The sequence below is a fragment of the Pseudopipra pipra genome, chromosome 4, assembly GCF_036250125.1.
Source record: "Pseudopipra pipra isolate bDixPip1 chromosome 4, bDixPip1.hap1, whole genome shotgun sequence".
Taxonomy (NCBI): Eukaryota; Metazoa; Chordata; class Aves; order Passeriformes; family Pipridae; genus Pseudopipra; species Pseudopipra pipra.
Window position 1 is genome coordinate 15,242,835 of NC_087552.1, and position 15,740 is coordinate 15,258,574.

The following is a 15,740-nucleotide window of genomic DNA, read 5'->3' on the forward strand; positions in this document are numbered from 1 at the left end:
TAGTCTGCAACAGGGCACTAAGTGTCACTGGAGGAGATGTAATCTGTTGCACTACCACAATGCAGAATTCCCACCAATTTTTTCATCCTTTGTGAAAGAAAGACTCACATGAGTAACTGCAGATGAAGCAAAATTGGTTTTATAGAGGAAAACTAGCTACAATTTTAATCACAGAAAAATTCTGAATTAGTAAAAAGGCATACTTTAGTCTGTTCCCTTTTCAGCAAAGTTTCCCTTTCGCAAAGAGTGTGTTGGGATTCCTCTGATGTTTTGATGGAGATTTTTTGGAGTGTTACTTCTGATCATATTAAAGCTATTGGAAAATGAGGGCCTTATTTTCTGCTTGGTTAAAAACACAGTGAAAGATGTTAAGAAATCCCTTATTCAGACTTAATTATGCCCCTGCCTATGCAATTTCTGACTCCAAACAGCTGTTCAGTGGTGGATGGAGTCTTGCCTTCCAGCTGTGCTCACCCCCCAGACCCTTGCAGCACCTACCTCAACATCCTTGCCTGGTAGCTGCACTGATGGGGCCCTGACAGATCCACTTGGCCAATGGCTACAGAGCTCAACAGGCATTTAAACTCATTTACCCACAGTGCTTCTGGCAGTCAGAGATGCTAATGTTGATGTACTAGGCAAGTATTTCTCCTGCTAGCAAAGCCTCACATAGCAGAGCAATCACACTGATTTTTGACAGAAAGCACACCTTTGAAGGCTTTAAGATCCTTGCAGCCTTTAAAAATTTCATTCTAAGCTAGCCAGTTGCAAGATATTTCAAAAGCTTAAGCTTCCCGTGATCAAAGGCGCTCTTGAATCACCCTATTATGTTCTCCTCCTTAAATCCTGTCTGCTTGGCAGTGTTGGTGAGGAATTTGGCAATTTATTGCTTCTACTCATGAAGCATATTGAAACATGCAAACTGCATGCTTATAGCTCCTCAGCAGTGTCACATATGCTGTTGACATCTCAGGATCTGACAACACATAGCAATATTTTGAGAAAACCAGATTGCTGTTTATTCCACCACTTAATTTAGAAAGCAGAAAAGTGATCAGTGTTTAGTAATACCATTGTAGGCAAGAAAAACATGTAGTTGCCACTTTGTAGTCATATCCTTCGAAAGTAACATCCATCTGAAAATAAAATTGGGGATGAAATTTTCAGACTCTGTCTTTAAAATTTCTTAGCGGTTTTGCTTGCTTCCCTGTCTGCAAAGGCAGGATGTATTCAGGCAGCTATGGGCAGATGCCAGGTGGTTTACCACAAATGGTGGTTGGCCATACAGCTCCTCACCTATGTTTTATCCATACTGCATTTGTTAGCACAAAGTAAAAACATTCAGTGAGATAACTCAATCGTACAACTTGGGCCAACATATGGTCACCTATCTCAGCAAGGCTGGTCCAAAGCTGTAATCACTAGCTATTTTTAGTTCAGAGTCTCCTTTGGGAGGCACCTTTCTTTCACTATCTGACCACCTCAGACAGGAAATCTTTGTCTCCATCTTCCACACTTTTATTAGTTATAAGCTATTTTATCTCTCTTTTTGTACAACATAGCTGAGTGTGACTAAACGTGCAGTTTTTCCATGGAACCTACATGATTGTTCATCCTTGCCATTATGACAAATACAACCTCTCTTCTTGTCAGGAGAGGAGAAAGAGCTTGAGATAAAAAATAGGTCCACTGCAGCCTACTGATGGGCTCTTATTCCTATCTGTTGGCTCAATTTTGAGGAGCAAGGACAGAAAGGCAAGAGCTGTTCCCACTAAGAAAATGAGACAGCTACCAACCAGACTCAGCTCCCTTTCTTACACAGGTCTGTGACCTGCTGTTACCTAGTTGCATTCTGTTGCAGTCTAAGTCCTGGTTTAGGCTTATAATTCCTTGGCTTTCTCAAATATAAAATACCTTTCAAATGACAAAATATAAGCACCTGTGGCTACCTCCAAAAGATTTGAATCAGATCCCCATTTCAAGCACATCACCTCCCGATGGTCCAGTAAGCACCAGCCACCACTGAATGAGTACTTCAGATTGCTAAAATGTTCTAAAAACACAAATGACAGGGGGAAAAAAAAGGCATAATGCTTGTGGACATGTGGGGGCAACTTCAGTTAGCTCAGTAAGGGAACCCAAGTAATTTTCTAACTCCTGATAAATTTGAACTTTATGAATGCATATAGATGACCAAAAACTTGGAAGGCCATAAGCAGAAGCTCAGCAGTGCAGCAGAGAAAGCCACACACATTCTTGGCTCTTTTAAAGAAAACTCTGTGCTCAGTGCTAGGAAGTCACAAGACACTTTCCCTTACTGAGACATAGAGGAAGCACTCCAGAGCAACACTAGCCAATTTGCTGTAATTTTAATTTCCTTAGCATAGATAACTACTTGTCTTATGAACACTCTACTATAATCCATTTGGAATTATTAAGACTGTTCATGCAGTGAAGCCCAGTCAGCTTGATTAGGTGCAACGAATTACCCAGTGAAGTTAGCAAAGAAGTCAGGTAGCTGGGTAGCAAACAAGAAAGACCTCATAATAGAATCTTATTTTATCATTCAAAAATAAATGAAAAATTCAATATTTGGGGGAGAAAAATATATTGGCTCAAAACCACAGGGAATGAATGGGAAGCTTCTGTTAAGGTTGCATCTTGAAAGAGATGCAACAGCAACAATCACCAGGATATACACTACAAATACAGGAATTCCCACATTTCACCATAAAACTGCAGTACTCAAGCTGGGCAAACTTCTGTTGATAGCAAACCAAGAAGTCCATAAAATCTGCCTAGAAGCTTTGCTAACTTTTGAGGGGTTATTCATTGTCAAAGGGTTATTCAATTTCAAATATTTCGACTGAAGAACACTCATTTGAAAATGCTGATTTAACATCCACGCTGAAAGGCAGGAATTGTGGAAGGTCCCAAACACATACTAATATGAAACCAAAATCCTTTTGAGAGAGTATTAACTGAGAATTCCAGTTGCAAGTAATCTCTTGTACATTTTCCTTGCTGCAAATAAAACTATCAATAAACTTGAATGGCAATTATTTTTAGCCAGAGAAATGTCACAAAAGACAGACATTCTGCCCCAGGAGCTGTACAAGTCACAGGCAGAGTCACTACACAGCAATGTGTAGCAAGCAGCAATATTTAGCTACAGCACTGATCCTGCCATTTTTAAAATTCTCTTGATTTTGTGTACTGCCAACAACTTCTTATTCAGAATTATGGCAGCTTGAGTCCTACTCTTTGGGGAATATCTGCAAGACATTTCAGGATCTGATTCTTCAAGTAGCTCATTAGGGTGATGAAAAGCCACATGATGAAGGGGCAGTGCCATGCATGAGGAGCTGGGGGTTCCTGTTGTCTTGAATTATTAACAAGTCAATATTTAGTGGACTGTTCCTGCCTGCCTGCCTACAGCAGGTGGTACCCCACTGCCTTTCACTTGGAAAGCATCTGCTTGCTCTGAGCCTCCCCAGAGCTTGCTACAGTCATTTGTTCAATTTAAGACAGACACTGTCATTATTCCGTGCAGCACTTCACAGAAATATTTCCTACTAAATGCTTGAACCATCTGAGCAGCACTAGGCAGGCTGCAGGCTTCATTAATAATGCATCCCTGCTTATCAATAGATTTAGACAACTGGTATTTAGAAGCTTCTTCAGAAGGAGTGGATTTTTTTCACACCAGTTAGCTTCATTCTGTCAGTTCCTTGATGTAGACATTACATCCAACTGAGTTCTGAAAGGCAGAGGTGCTAAAATTTTATTTGAGCTGTTCCCTTGCTTTGGAGAACCATGTGACTGATGTAACTCTTAAGATCAGCCCCTCTGTTTTGCTATTCTTTGCTGGTTTCAGGGTCTGGGGGAAGGGGTGGAGGCAAGGTTACATTTACATTAAAACATAAATTTGCCTTTATCTTACTTGAAATGCATCGAAGCATGGGCTTTACATTCTCAACAAATTCATCTTTCACTAAAACTTCTCTGGACTCAGCTCACAAATGAGGAAAGAAGATTCAGTATTAGTTACCTCATGATTTGCAGAGGAGTGTCAACCACTCTTGGCAAAGCAGTTAGGATGCCAAACACAGACTGAAAACTACCAAACCGCTGCCCAGATCAAAAGCAGTGCAAAAGAAATATTTAATGTAGAGAAAGGTAATTTAATATAGGGAAAGAGAAAATAAAGACACAATTCCATTTTGGAAAGAAAAAAAAACAAGAAAAAAAAAGCAGCCTTGAGTAGTTCTGTCATGATTATAGAGAAGATATGCTTGGATCCATTTTGGTACTCATAGTAAGCCTTCCTTTTGGATCAGATTTCCCCTCCATCACCCCCTTGCTGAAGCCCACTGCCTTCAGATGCATTTCTGCAGTTTTCTTTTTGCTGGACTTGTTCCAGTCGATAACTAAAAACCATTTTTTGGTTTGGTTTTGGTTTTTATGAAGCATTCAAACAAACGGTCAGAAAAACTTAATATATACAGATCTTATCTACGCTGTCATCTTTATTTAGAGTTTATGGAAGTCTCTTTCAGCCCTGTTACCTCCATCTCTGCATGAGAAGAAGCCACTGTTTCTGCCTATTAATCTGTAGAGACGCTGATGTGAACAATCCACTCAGCAAGTTTACATTTTTTTGGTAGATCCAGAATGTTTCAGAGATTTCACATCCCCCTTGTCTCTGGCTTGCACAAGGAAGCCAGCTTTTCTTTCTTTCTTTCTTTGCTTGACATAATTCTTTAATTCCTAATGGCAGGAAATTTACTAAGGTTCTTTACTTCAATTGCAGGAATTAAATGAGAGAGACATCAGCAGCAAGTATGGAAAAATTGATGTACAACAGCCATGGACAAAGTTTGCTGTCAGGCTAAAATTGCAGGCTGCTTTTGCTATAGGTGGTTTTCAATGTAGAATTGCTGGGTGCTAACCAAATAATTACATAGCACTTTATTTTTTTCCCCTGGACCAGTAAGATTCACTGCACATGCACAGGTTAATCACACATGCACATTAGATTTAATGCCTCTTGGACCTATCTGAGACACTGCACATCAAGCAAGATGTGCAGGTATCCATGTGAGCAGGTATCCAATCTGCTGTCCAAGGCATAGTTCATTTAAATGCCCTGGTTGCTGGAAAATAAAGAGCCTGAGCCTGTACCCATTAAATTGAGAAGTACTGAGCTAGCACCAGAAGAAATGGATGCAGTTTGTACCCTGTGCTTTGTGAATAAACAAGAAGTTATTAAAATGTGGACACTGGCATATGACTGGGGGCTGCTGTACACAGACTAAGAGTTTGCTGAAGTTCATTGGAAGCTAAAGGTTGTCCAAAAAGGGCAGAATTTGGATGTAATGAATAGGATGGCATTCCCACTATAAACAAGGGAAGCTGAGCTGTAGCTGCAGCTGCTGCTGTGCTTACAATAGAAGTGTCTGTTTCAAATATCTGTCAAGGACTGAACATGAAACCAAACTCTGTCATGCTCCGAGGACAGAATTCCAATATGGGGAATAAAGCCAGAGTTTAAAAAACGAAATAGTTTATTCTAATGGTTTTATGCAAATATGTGAGAAATGAAATTATTTCAATCACAACTCTTCTAACTCCTTTGAATTACACAACAGGGGTCCACTTTCAGTGGACAGAAGCTTTTCATAGTGACACTTATTACAGGGGACTGAACATCCATGTTGAAAGGATCTCTTTGGGTGTAGTATGCATCCTATCCCTGTCCACTGCAACTAGGTCACACATGATTTCTCCAAGATGCAAGAGCATATTTCAGAAGGATGACTTTCGGATCAAAAGGCAGTTCAATCTCTTTGCCTTTAATTCCACAGACTAAGAGGTGCCAGTGGTGACTAATTCACAGCTCTGTCCCCCAGTAACTATGCTGTTGTTAAAAATTTGTTTATTAAGTTAAGAATGATTACTTAAAGCAGAAGTACTGTAAGGTACAGGAAGTCAATGTATAAATTATGGGGTTTATGTTTTGTTTTCTTTTTTTAAGGGATAAATTCCCTGATGCCATCATTAGGAGTCTGCAAGAAAGATGGGCAGAGACTCTTTACAAGGCCATGTAGTGACAGGACAAGAGGGAATGGCTTCAAACTGAAGGAGAGCAGGTTTTGATTAGGTATTAGGAAGAAATTCTTTACTGTGAAGGTAGTGAGGCACTGGTGCAGGTTGCCCAGAGAAGCTGTGGATGCCCCATCCCTGGAAGTGTTCAAAGCCAGGTTGGATGGGACCCAGAGCAACATGGTCTAGTGGAAGGTGACCTCCCACATCAGAGGGGTTGGAACTGGATGATCTTTAAGGTTCCTTCCTACCCAAACCATTCTATGATTCTATGATATCCCTCTAACAGGGCAAAATTCACCTGCCACACGACCAAAGTAAGCAGCAGATCTTCTTCCCCATCTGTATATAACCTCGATACATAACTTCACATTTTCGGTGGACAGAGAAAATGCAGTAGACAGTAGGAATATGCAATAGGCATGTGGAAAAGCAAGGAAGGAGCAAAGAAGCAAAAGCATCAGCTCTTCCTGAAGCTGAAGCAGCAGCCACATAGGAATAGGGGGACTGAACTCCATACTTTGACTTGGAGATGGAGAACACCTTTCTAAGTCAGCCTGTTCTTCATCAGGACAGTGCGATTCCTCTTATCACCACAGGAAATTATTTCACCCTCAGGCTAGTCTGATTTTTTGACTGCCATCAAATCAGAATAAAAATTCTAATTTTTTACAGACTCTTATTTTTCTCACTTCATGCACAGTGGGGAAAAAAAAAGGAAGGAAATAAGAAACCAGTAAACTGGTTTAATAATTTTTAGAGAGATTTTAAATGATACTCACTTTATCAAGGCTGATGAAAATGACAGTGGTGTCAGAGGGTAACAGGTTGCTAATAAATACAATAGTTTAGGAAAGTGCTATTCTTGTCATGGCAAAATATATTCTGAGAAAAATAATACCACTGTAATTCAGTTTTGAAAGCTATAGAGACTTCTTAGATGAGGAATGCAGTTATTAAAGGCAAAAGTACACAATATGTTGTAATGAAATGGTTGTGCTACACACTTCATTAAACGTTTTGTGAGACACCTGGGAAATTCCAGCTCTTCCCCCTCAGAAGGAAACGTTTGACATGGTGGATCACTGGAAGAAGCACGTAGAGCAAGGCTGAAACAAAAAAAAACACACTGCCTTGGTGACTCCAGCCTGCAAGCAAAGCTGAATGTGAGGAAAGATTAACCGAGGGGCTACGGTAACTTGTATTTATTCTTCCAGTGCAAGAATTAAGGTTACAAGATTCATTGAGAAAGACCTGAACAGTTCCAGCGTTCAAAAGCAAGTTGATATAAGCAGAGCTGAAGTTTGTTCTGAGCGACAGCGCTGGGGAAAATCCGACAGACTGCGCATCGCACGTGTCCATTGGAAGAAAACATACTTGTCATATGAGATGCTGAAAAGCTTAAAAATTCAGAGAGCACAGTAGGGAGTCTTCCAGGAGGATTCAAAGGACTGATATGTTTTGAATGTGTTGAGTGTTTGATTTACAATATTTAAAGGTGGAAAATAAAGGGGGAAAAGCAGTGAAATTTTATATGAATCTCAGAGAAACGGGAACTAAGGAAGGGCAGCCATACTGGAATATCTACGATATTTGCATGATCATTTCAAAAGCTCATCATTTGTGTAAAAGAAAACCCCCAAATACCCAAACAACACAAAGAAAAACAAACCCCTAACTCTGGGCTTTAACATTATGAGCAGCATTGCTGAAATAATGCTGTTTACAAAGCATGTTTAGCATGTTTCATAGTTCTAGTTCACTTTAATCCACTATTCCTTTCAGACGTGCAGCAAAAGCACATTACAGACACAAGAACCAGTTCTGAAGAAACTGCTTATATCACAGAATCCAGGGAGCTGCTGAAGTGCTGCATCTTAAAAGAATTTACAACCATGCTGTAAACTTGAGGTGTATACTCAGCAGAGTGTACAAGAGAAACATGAAGATATTGTTGAATAATGTTATAGAAATAATACGTAATATAAATAGTGGCAACTTCTCTTTTTGCTCATGGTTTATCAAAGCTTGCAGCCTATTAACTACACTGTTTTCACTCAACTAGAATTTGAGTGAAATTTGAGCACTGTAATGTAAAATAAAGATCAAAATTTTAAGTTAATAGTTTCAGTGGCAAAGCTTTTATTCATGTGTTAGAGTAACTGCAACAACAATTAATTGTGCCCATACCCACAAATTCCCACTCAGAAAGCCCCTATGGATGTGAAGAGCTCCCAGTCCCCAAAGTGTGTCATCTGGCACCCACGTAAAACAGTATTTCAGTCTCAAACTTCTGTCCTTGAAACAGCAATTAGGAATTTTAGCAGTGAAATGCTATATATGGTCAACAGTCAAGTCTACCTGTCAGTCTCCTTCCTATATCCCCTCACAAACGTGTCTGTGTGCCAAAAAGCAAGCGTAGGGGTGGGCACGACTTTCCACCCGCAGCAATCTCATCTCTGTGTGGAACCCTTGCTGGGTGGTCCTGCGGGACTTTGTGGCAGGAGATAAATCCAAGTCCTAAACTGTCAGTAACCTCCTGATGCCAGTAGCATTCATTTCTAGGACATTCATGACCTGTGATGTTCCAGGCATAATTTTCTTCCTTTATACACAGTGTCAGTCTCAGCCTAGGAATGGTTTGGTTGGTTACTGTGATTATTTCACTGGTAGAGATCCCACGGGTGGAGCCGTGTCTCCCTGGGTAAGAGGCTGTAACACAAGGCTATTCCTATCCTAACAGTTATAATTTTTTCTGGTATATGCATATCTAATACAACTCTATAAACTAAGTCTGAAGTATATAAAGACTGCCAAGACATCACTCAAGAACTGACAAAACTATTTTAGAAATATAGGAAACACTGGTCTTAAGTTTCTTTGTACAAACTTCTGTTTCTTCAAGAAACACCTCTATAGTACAATCTTAAACATCATTATCACCTCTCTTTTTTTTTTTCCCCTACAGAATCACTGCCCTATTCAACAAACATTTCCATATTAAATACTGTTCAGTGAATGGATCATTCCAAACCATATTCTCACACACTCCACATTCTTGCACTGAAAATAAAATTATCCATTTTTGTGTCATCAGTTTCATCGTGCTTTACAGCAAGAATGCATGAATTTTCAAATACAAAGCCTCCACCAGCAGAAAAATTATTATTATTCCCTTTTTGTAGATGGAGAACTAAGAATCAGAGTGATTAAAGTCAAAATGTCATGTGACCACTAATCTTCTAAACAATGCTGAGATTGAAATGAATTCTACAGAAGAAGCCTCATGTTCATTGATTCTGAGATCATTTTTTTTTTGTCCTGTAACTTCCTGCTGAATTTATTACACACTTTCCAAACGGGACAGTAAAAGAGCTAGGAGTCCTAGAGACACAGTTCTCCTCTTGCCTTGTTTTTTTGAGACACTTTTCCCCTCTGCCATGGCACATGCCACATACAAGTCCCCTGTAGCCTAACTCTCTGAAGGGTAAGCCAGAGGGTTTATGTTAAGTTTTGTTTATTGATATTCTGCCATCAAATAAAATAAGCCCCCTAAAGAGGTTCTTACAAAATGCATTGTGGTGCAGATTTCAACAAAGGGAGAAAGCAAGAGGAAGTATTGGGACAATAGCTCCTCTTTCAGCACTTCCCAAGAAGAAGGAATGTGCTCTCAGGTGTATGAGGTGTTGTTTAAAGCCATCATCACATCCCTCTAATAACAGTGTGAGCATGCACCTTGAAAAGACATAGGATGAGAATTTTTCCTCCTTGTTTAATTTTTGTTTGCAAAGCTGAAGAGCTCTGCAGGGAACTAAAATGAATAGAAAAGTCTGGTTTAACATAGCTTTTGGCCATTCTTGTTTCAGTTCCGTATCTTTTAACCTCCAGGGCATAATCCTTCCTCCTAATCAATCCCCTTTTGCATTCCTTATGGGTTCTCTTCTTACTTTTAACACACAGTTCAAGATGACTCTCATTCCAGGGAGATCTATACTCCTTCCCATTAGTATCATCTTGCTTGCTGCTAAAACTTTTTTGATTCAAAGTTATTATATGCCTCCTCCACGTTCAAATATGTAATCTTCCCAGTACTCACTAAATAGCCTCAGTTTCTCAGTTTGCCTTTGTAAGGCCCCAGAAGCACAGATTTATCTTTTACGTTTCTCAGACTGAGATTTGGACAAAATTGAATCTGCTCTAAGTGTAGTTTTTATGTACAGACCCATTAGGTCTTGCTGTTCAGTGAATGCATAACACATCATTATTTTTTGCTAGTTCACTGATTGTTTGGGGGAAAAAAAAAATCTACCTTCATTTACTTCCAAGAATACCCAAGACCTAACTTCATCAGAAAATAAATTTGGGAAAAAAAGTTACAGTATTCGAAAGTTCAGTTTTTTGATGGACATCTTTTGTGTTTAGTCTGGGTAAGTTAAAGACTTCCATGATCACATTAATTCCACTACTACTTGCTGCCCTTAACCCCCACCACCCTGTCTGACATCAAAATGCATATTATTATTTTCCAGTTCCAAAGCTTGCATATTTCTCAACATCCCTCTTCCTGGTGGTCCCATTTTTTATTTCACTAACAGACAATTATATCTCATGGTCCATGTATTTATTTCTCACTTCCCTAATCAGTTTATACTCTTCAGTTCTTTGATCCAGAGTACATAATGGCTACCTGCCTGCCCTATCTCTATCACTACTACAAGATTTGTGTTGTATTCAGTACTAGGAATTTTAATTCCTTCATCCTATTGTTCAGGCTTCCAGCAGTAGGAGGAAAAGCCAGTTCCAGTGATGCAGCTAGTGTACTTGATGTATCCTCTAATTTGTCATTGTTAAACACCCCTTGTTTTCTTAATTCCATCTTCATGCAACTATGCCTCATCCCCTTTCACTGTCTGTAGCAGGTTTAAGTAGTTAAGAAATTTTAGCAGCTTTCTTTCCTGGCTTCCTAGTTTAGAGCTTGTTTTAACAGTCTTGTCTGCTGTCAGCCTAGGAAAGTCTTTCCTGTAAATTAACTGAATTTCCTTCTTTGAGCATAGAAACATAATTCCCACATGCAACAAAGAGGTCAAACACTGTTATACCTTTGTAAGAGCATCACACCCTGATATTTCAGGATTCTGGTCAAAGGGCCTGAATCTACCTTCTCCAGAGGCCAAGTCAGGTTCTCATGAGCTTCAAATGAACCAAATGTGGTTTGATTTTATGGGAATTACATATAAAATCAAGCAGTGCTCACAAACATTATATTTCATCCCATGTGGAGAGAGGGATTACACCTGCCATTAGGGGAAACCCAAGAAGTAATCCACCCCCCAGTCCTTGCAATGGGCCTCCGTGACTACACTTCTTTATGTACCTATTTTGCCACTACAGTCTCATTGGCCTCCATCTATTATCACTTCATTTAGGAAGCTGTAAGATCAGAGAGGCGCAGAGGAGCCTGGCAAGGACTCAGGGAGAACCTATTATTCTTCTCAGTCTGTTCAGAAGTTTTAAGTGCCCTGACAGCAATTAAATGGAGTTAATACAAATACACTGCTGAGTGGCACAACACACTAAGTAGCCAAAATCTCAGCCAATATAGCATCAACCTCCTTGCTCTCACATCTGTCCCTAACCTTCTGCTCTTCCCGGGAGAGATATACTTCCCAGGAGTATCTTTTAATAGGATTAGGAAAACAATATGAATTAATTTCATGCTTAAAGAGCTGAGCATTAAATTCAACTGTAAAAGGAGCTGAATGCTGCTTCAAATTAAGGAGCAGTAACACACTTTTTTTTTGTTTGTTTGTTTTAAACATCAATAAGAAGGCAAGATCCTACAGGACAAAGCCTCTTGCTTTCCAAATCCACATTTTGAACTGCTCAGAATAAGGAAATGTCTGCAGTTCCATGAAACCGTAAAGCTCTCTGTGGCTTTTCCATCTTCACTGCTCTTGTCCTAAAAGCATTTGTCTTGACATCCCTTACTGCTGGTGCCACCAAACACTCGTAGGCAATAGGGCACAGCCTGGGCCTTCTTATGCTGAGATCTGAAAAATCAATTGAATCTCCAGCAGATGGAATCACTGGAGCAGAAAGTGACTAAACACTCACGGTTATTCTGTGATACCAAAGCCCTGAAAGAGGATACTGCAAACATATAAACTACAAGAAAAAAAATAGGGTGATTATATTTACAATAACTCTCTGCATGGTATTGTTATTTGGGGCTCTCTCCTTCTATGGGTATGTTACTATTCGATGCTAAATTAATTTTCTCTCAAAATATTTTCTATTCACTGATAACACATAGATATATTATATGATATGCTATGACACACACTGATAGATAACATCACATCATGATAGTGAAGCATGCAGAATATTTCTATTCCCTTACAATTCTGCATTAAAAATAGAGTAGACTGACAGCAGAGTTTTTACATACTGTGATAGGAAACATGATCTTTATTTCTATTTCAAAATTGTGTGAATCTAGGTTCTATATTCTTATTTTACTAAATAAAATCTAATTATTATATCCTGTGCATAGTATCTATTACATACAATTTAGTCCTGGGTGTAAATAATTCCAGCCTGGCTTCTCTTTCTTCCCATTTTAATTCCTTCTTTTTTTCTGCCATTCTCTATATTTTCTGCTGATTCTACCAGCATTTTCTCACCTTCTCACATCTTCTCCAATCTTTGTTTCTTTCACTTCACATATTGCCTTGTATATCTGTGCTAACACCCAGCTGAGCTGCAGGGAGGATTTTTTTAGTTAACTCTGTTTGTGTCAGTCCTACCATAACATACTCAGGATGTTATATTACACTTGAAAGCTTCTGGTATAAATATAAAGAAGTCATATTATCTATTCCCAAAAGAATGGTACTCATAACCTTTTAATCACAATGCTAATCATATACACATTTGAAAAAATCCAAACATTTTATGGTTGAGCATGGCAATAGATGTAAGAAGATCTGTGTTCTTGGCTTTTGCACAGACTTGTGGTTGCAAGGAAACTATCTGATTTTGTTTTCTAGTTTAGTTTACCTGTCAAAATACATGAATAATACTGGCCTTCTTGATTGGGTGATGCTTGATTCAGCTAATGTTTATAAAGGCTTTGAAAACACTACGCCAGGCTAAAGAGCTGCAAATTATTATTAACTGTCAATTATGTTTTATAGAAAACCTCGTGGCTGAACACTCATCAAACTAGTAAATTGCTGGAAAGAAAACAGAGAAAAGAGAAGGAAAAGTGAGAAAAGGCAGGTTTGGAACAGAAAAGATTAGAGCCCCAGTGTGATCCAAAGAAGCAAACTTTTGCATTAAATCTTCATAGTCTGCACTGCTACTCCTCACCTGCAGTGTGAAACTTCAGCGTACACACACAGCCTGGTCAAAATTAAACTCCATAGCTTTCTGTTTAAACTCTGTGCTGTAACTCCACTGATGCTAATGGCATGAGGTCAATTAACTTTGATCTATAACGACAAGAGCACTAGCTCCCTAATTTAGTGGAAAAAATAAACTTTCAGCAACCCTGAACACCCCCTCTGCAGTCCCCTACGTGTGCTGCCGATCAGAGCTATAATTGAGCACACTCTAGCGGTCTCTGACATGCCAGGAACACTGTGCACACAGAAGTACAGCCACACAGAACAAATGGGTTCAAACATTTAACTGTGCAATATGACACAATGGCTCAGCTGTGGACAACTCACCCATGGTCTTCCAGTGGTTTCAGAACCTCTGGCCTAAACACTGACGTCATTTGATATTCGCAATTTCTACTTTCTGTGCCTTGCTTCTCCAAGAGGTTATATAATGCCTTATAAAACTGGCTAGGGCAATTTATGGAAAAAAAAAATGCACGTCACTAGATTAACCAGTTTGAGATCATAATTTATCTCTAATGGCCTTTCTTTGACAAGAAGAAAACAAAAGAAAATTAAAGCTGATAGGGCTGTTCTAGTAATGTCAAAAGTTGGCATTCTTCATCAGTCTTTAACTTAAAAGCAGTCCTTGTCAGAATAATGATAAAGGCATCATAGAAATTTTGCTTTTCATCTGTCTGGCATATAAATCAATGATCCAGAAAACAAATCATTATATATGTATTTTTTTTAAAAAAGTGAATATAAAACAAGCCAGCTTGTCTACATTTGTTATTCATCTCTGACAGAGTCAGTTATACCATTTCTCCAAGCACTCACTCACAGCTGAAACTGCTCCCCCCTCCCAGTTATAACACTGACCCCGTTTAGAGAGCACATCACAAACAGAGGCACTGAAATCAGGAGCCTTTTCCAGGGTGTGAGCTGACATAATGGGCGGCTTTGCTTCCTCTGGGGAGCAAGCACTCTCTTTATCACTAGGACAAATGACCTGGAGGAGAGGTATCCAAGGCTAGACACTCTATTTCCTTAGAAATGCCAGATCAGATCATAACACATTACTGTGACTCACTGTGTTAATGACCAAGCACTTCGATTGCAGGGAAGGCACGAAGACACATCGAGCTGGAGCCAAGCTCTGGGTATGTCAGAGAACACTTTCTAAGCAGGAACAACCACTTTTATAAAACTTCCCTTTCCCTTCCAGTACACAGCTTTGAAATTCATAGTTACAAACAGACCAAACCATTGTCAAATCAACAGCAAGCAAACAGCAACAAAAAACCCACTACCAATAAGCAAGGCTTACCTTACAGTAACTGCAACCTGCTAGAAACAGTGTAGAGGAGCATCTTTCACATGAGGGATGGGTGGCTCAAGGGGGGTCCTCTGGGATTCTTCACTTTGGATTTTTTTTTCTACTTTTTTATTTTTTGAGTGCAGATCCTTATTCCTCAGAGTGGGCAAGTGCCAGCAACTGTATATCCGTCCTCAGAAGTACAAGACTCCACCTCGGGCCTCTATAATCTTGAAAACTGAGAAGGATTTCTGAGCCTAAAAAATTAAAAAAAAAAACCAACACCCAATCAACTATTTTTCAGGCTTGAATTAGTAAAACAATAGAACTATTCAATATTTTTGAGGAATAAAAAAAAAATCACCACCACTATAGGAGCAACTAAAGATAAATTAAGAAAGAGGAGAAGTAGAGAAGGGAAATAAAGTTTAGATGACAGACTACGAGACAGAGAGAAAAGAAGATGGAATCAAAAGTAAAGGATTAGAAACAAGAAAAAGAGGGGAAGAGTTTGGTAAGAAAAAGGTAATACAAGAAATAAAAATATTCCCTTTCCCTTTGATGACTCTGTTAAGATTAAGACAAGTCTGGGAAAACATGGAAAATGTTAAATACAGTTAATAAAAAAGGTTTCTGGAGGGAAAAGAAATAAAACCAACCCCAAAAAACTTCCCCCAAAACCCAAACAAACCAGAAGAAACCTAGGAAATTAGAAAGAGAATGCATACAGACAGGAAAAATATAAAGGTGTGAAAGAAGGACATAGGCTTCACATAATATGGAAGCCTAGATCAGAGTTGCTCACCAGATATTCAGTTCATGTCAGGTCATGAAATACATGACAGAGAGTTTAAGTAAACAAAATGCTTACTGGATCAAAATAACGAGTCTGAGGCAGAGAGCAAAGTAGAACGTGGTATCTTAGGACCCCC

The 15,740-nt window shown here is 39.1% G+C and overlaps 1 protein-coding gene across 1 annotated transcript in view; it reads right to left on the minus strand.

Moving 5' to 3' along the window:
* The window catches only part of TTC29 (tetratricopeptide repeat domain 29), a 193,925-nt gene extending 178,873 nt beyond the window's left edge, over window positions 1-15,052 (minus strand). Inside the window, exon 1 of the mRNA XM_064651728.1 lies at window positions 14,821-15,052. The gene's annotated coding sequence lies outside the window, so the exon portion shown is untranslated. The remainder of the gene's footprint in view (window positions 1-14,820) is intronic.
* Window positions 15,053-15,740: the final 688 nt, after the last annotated feature.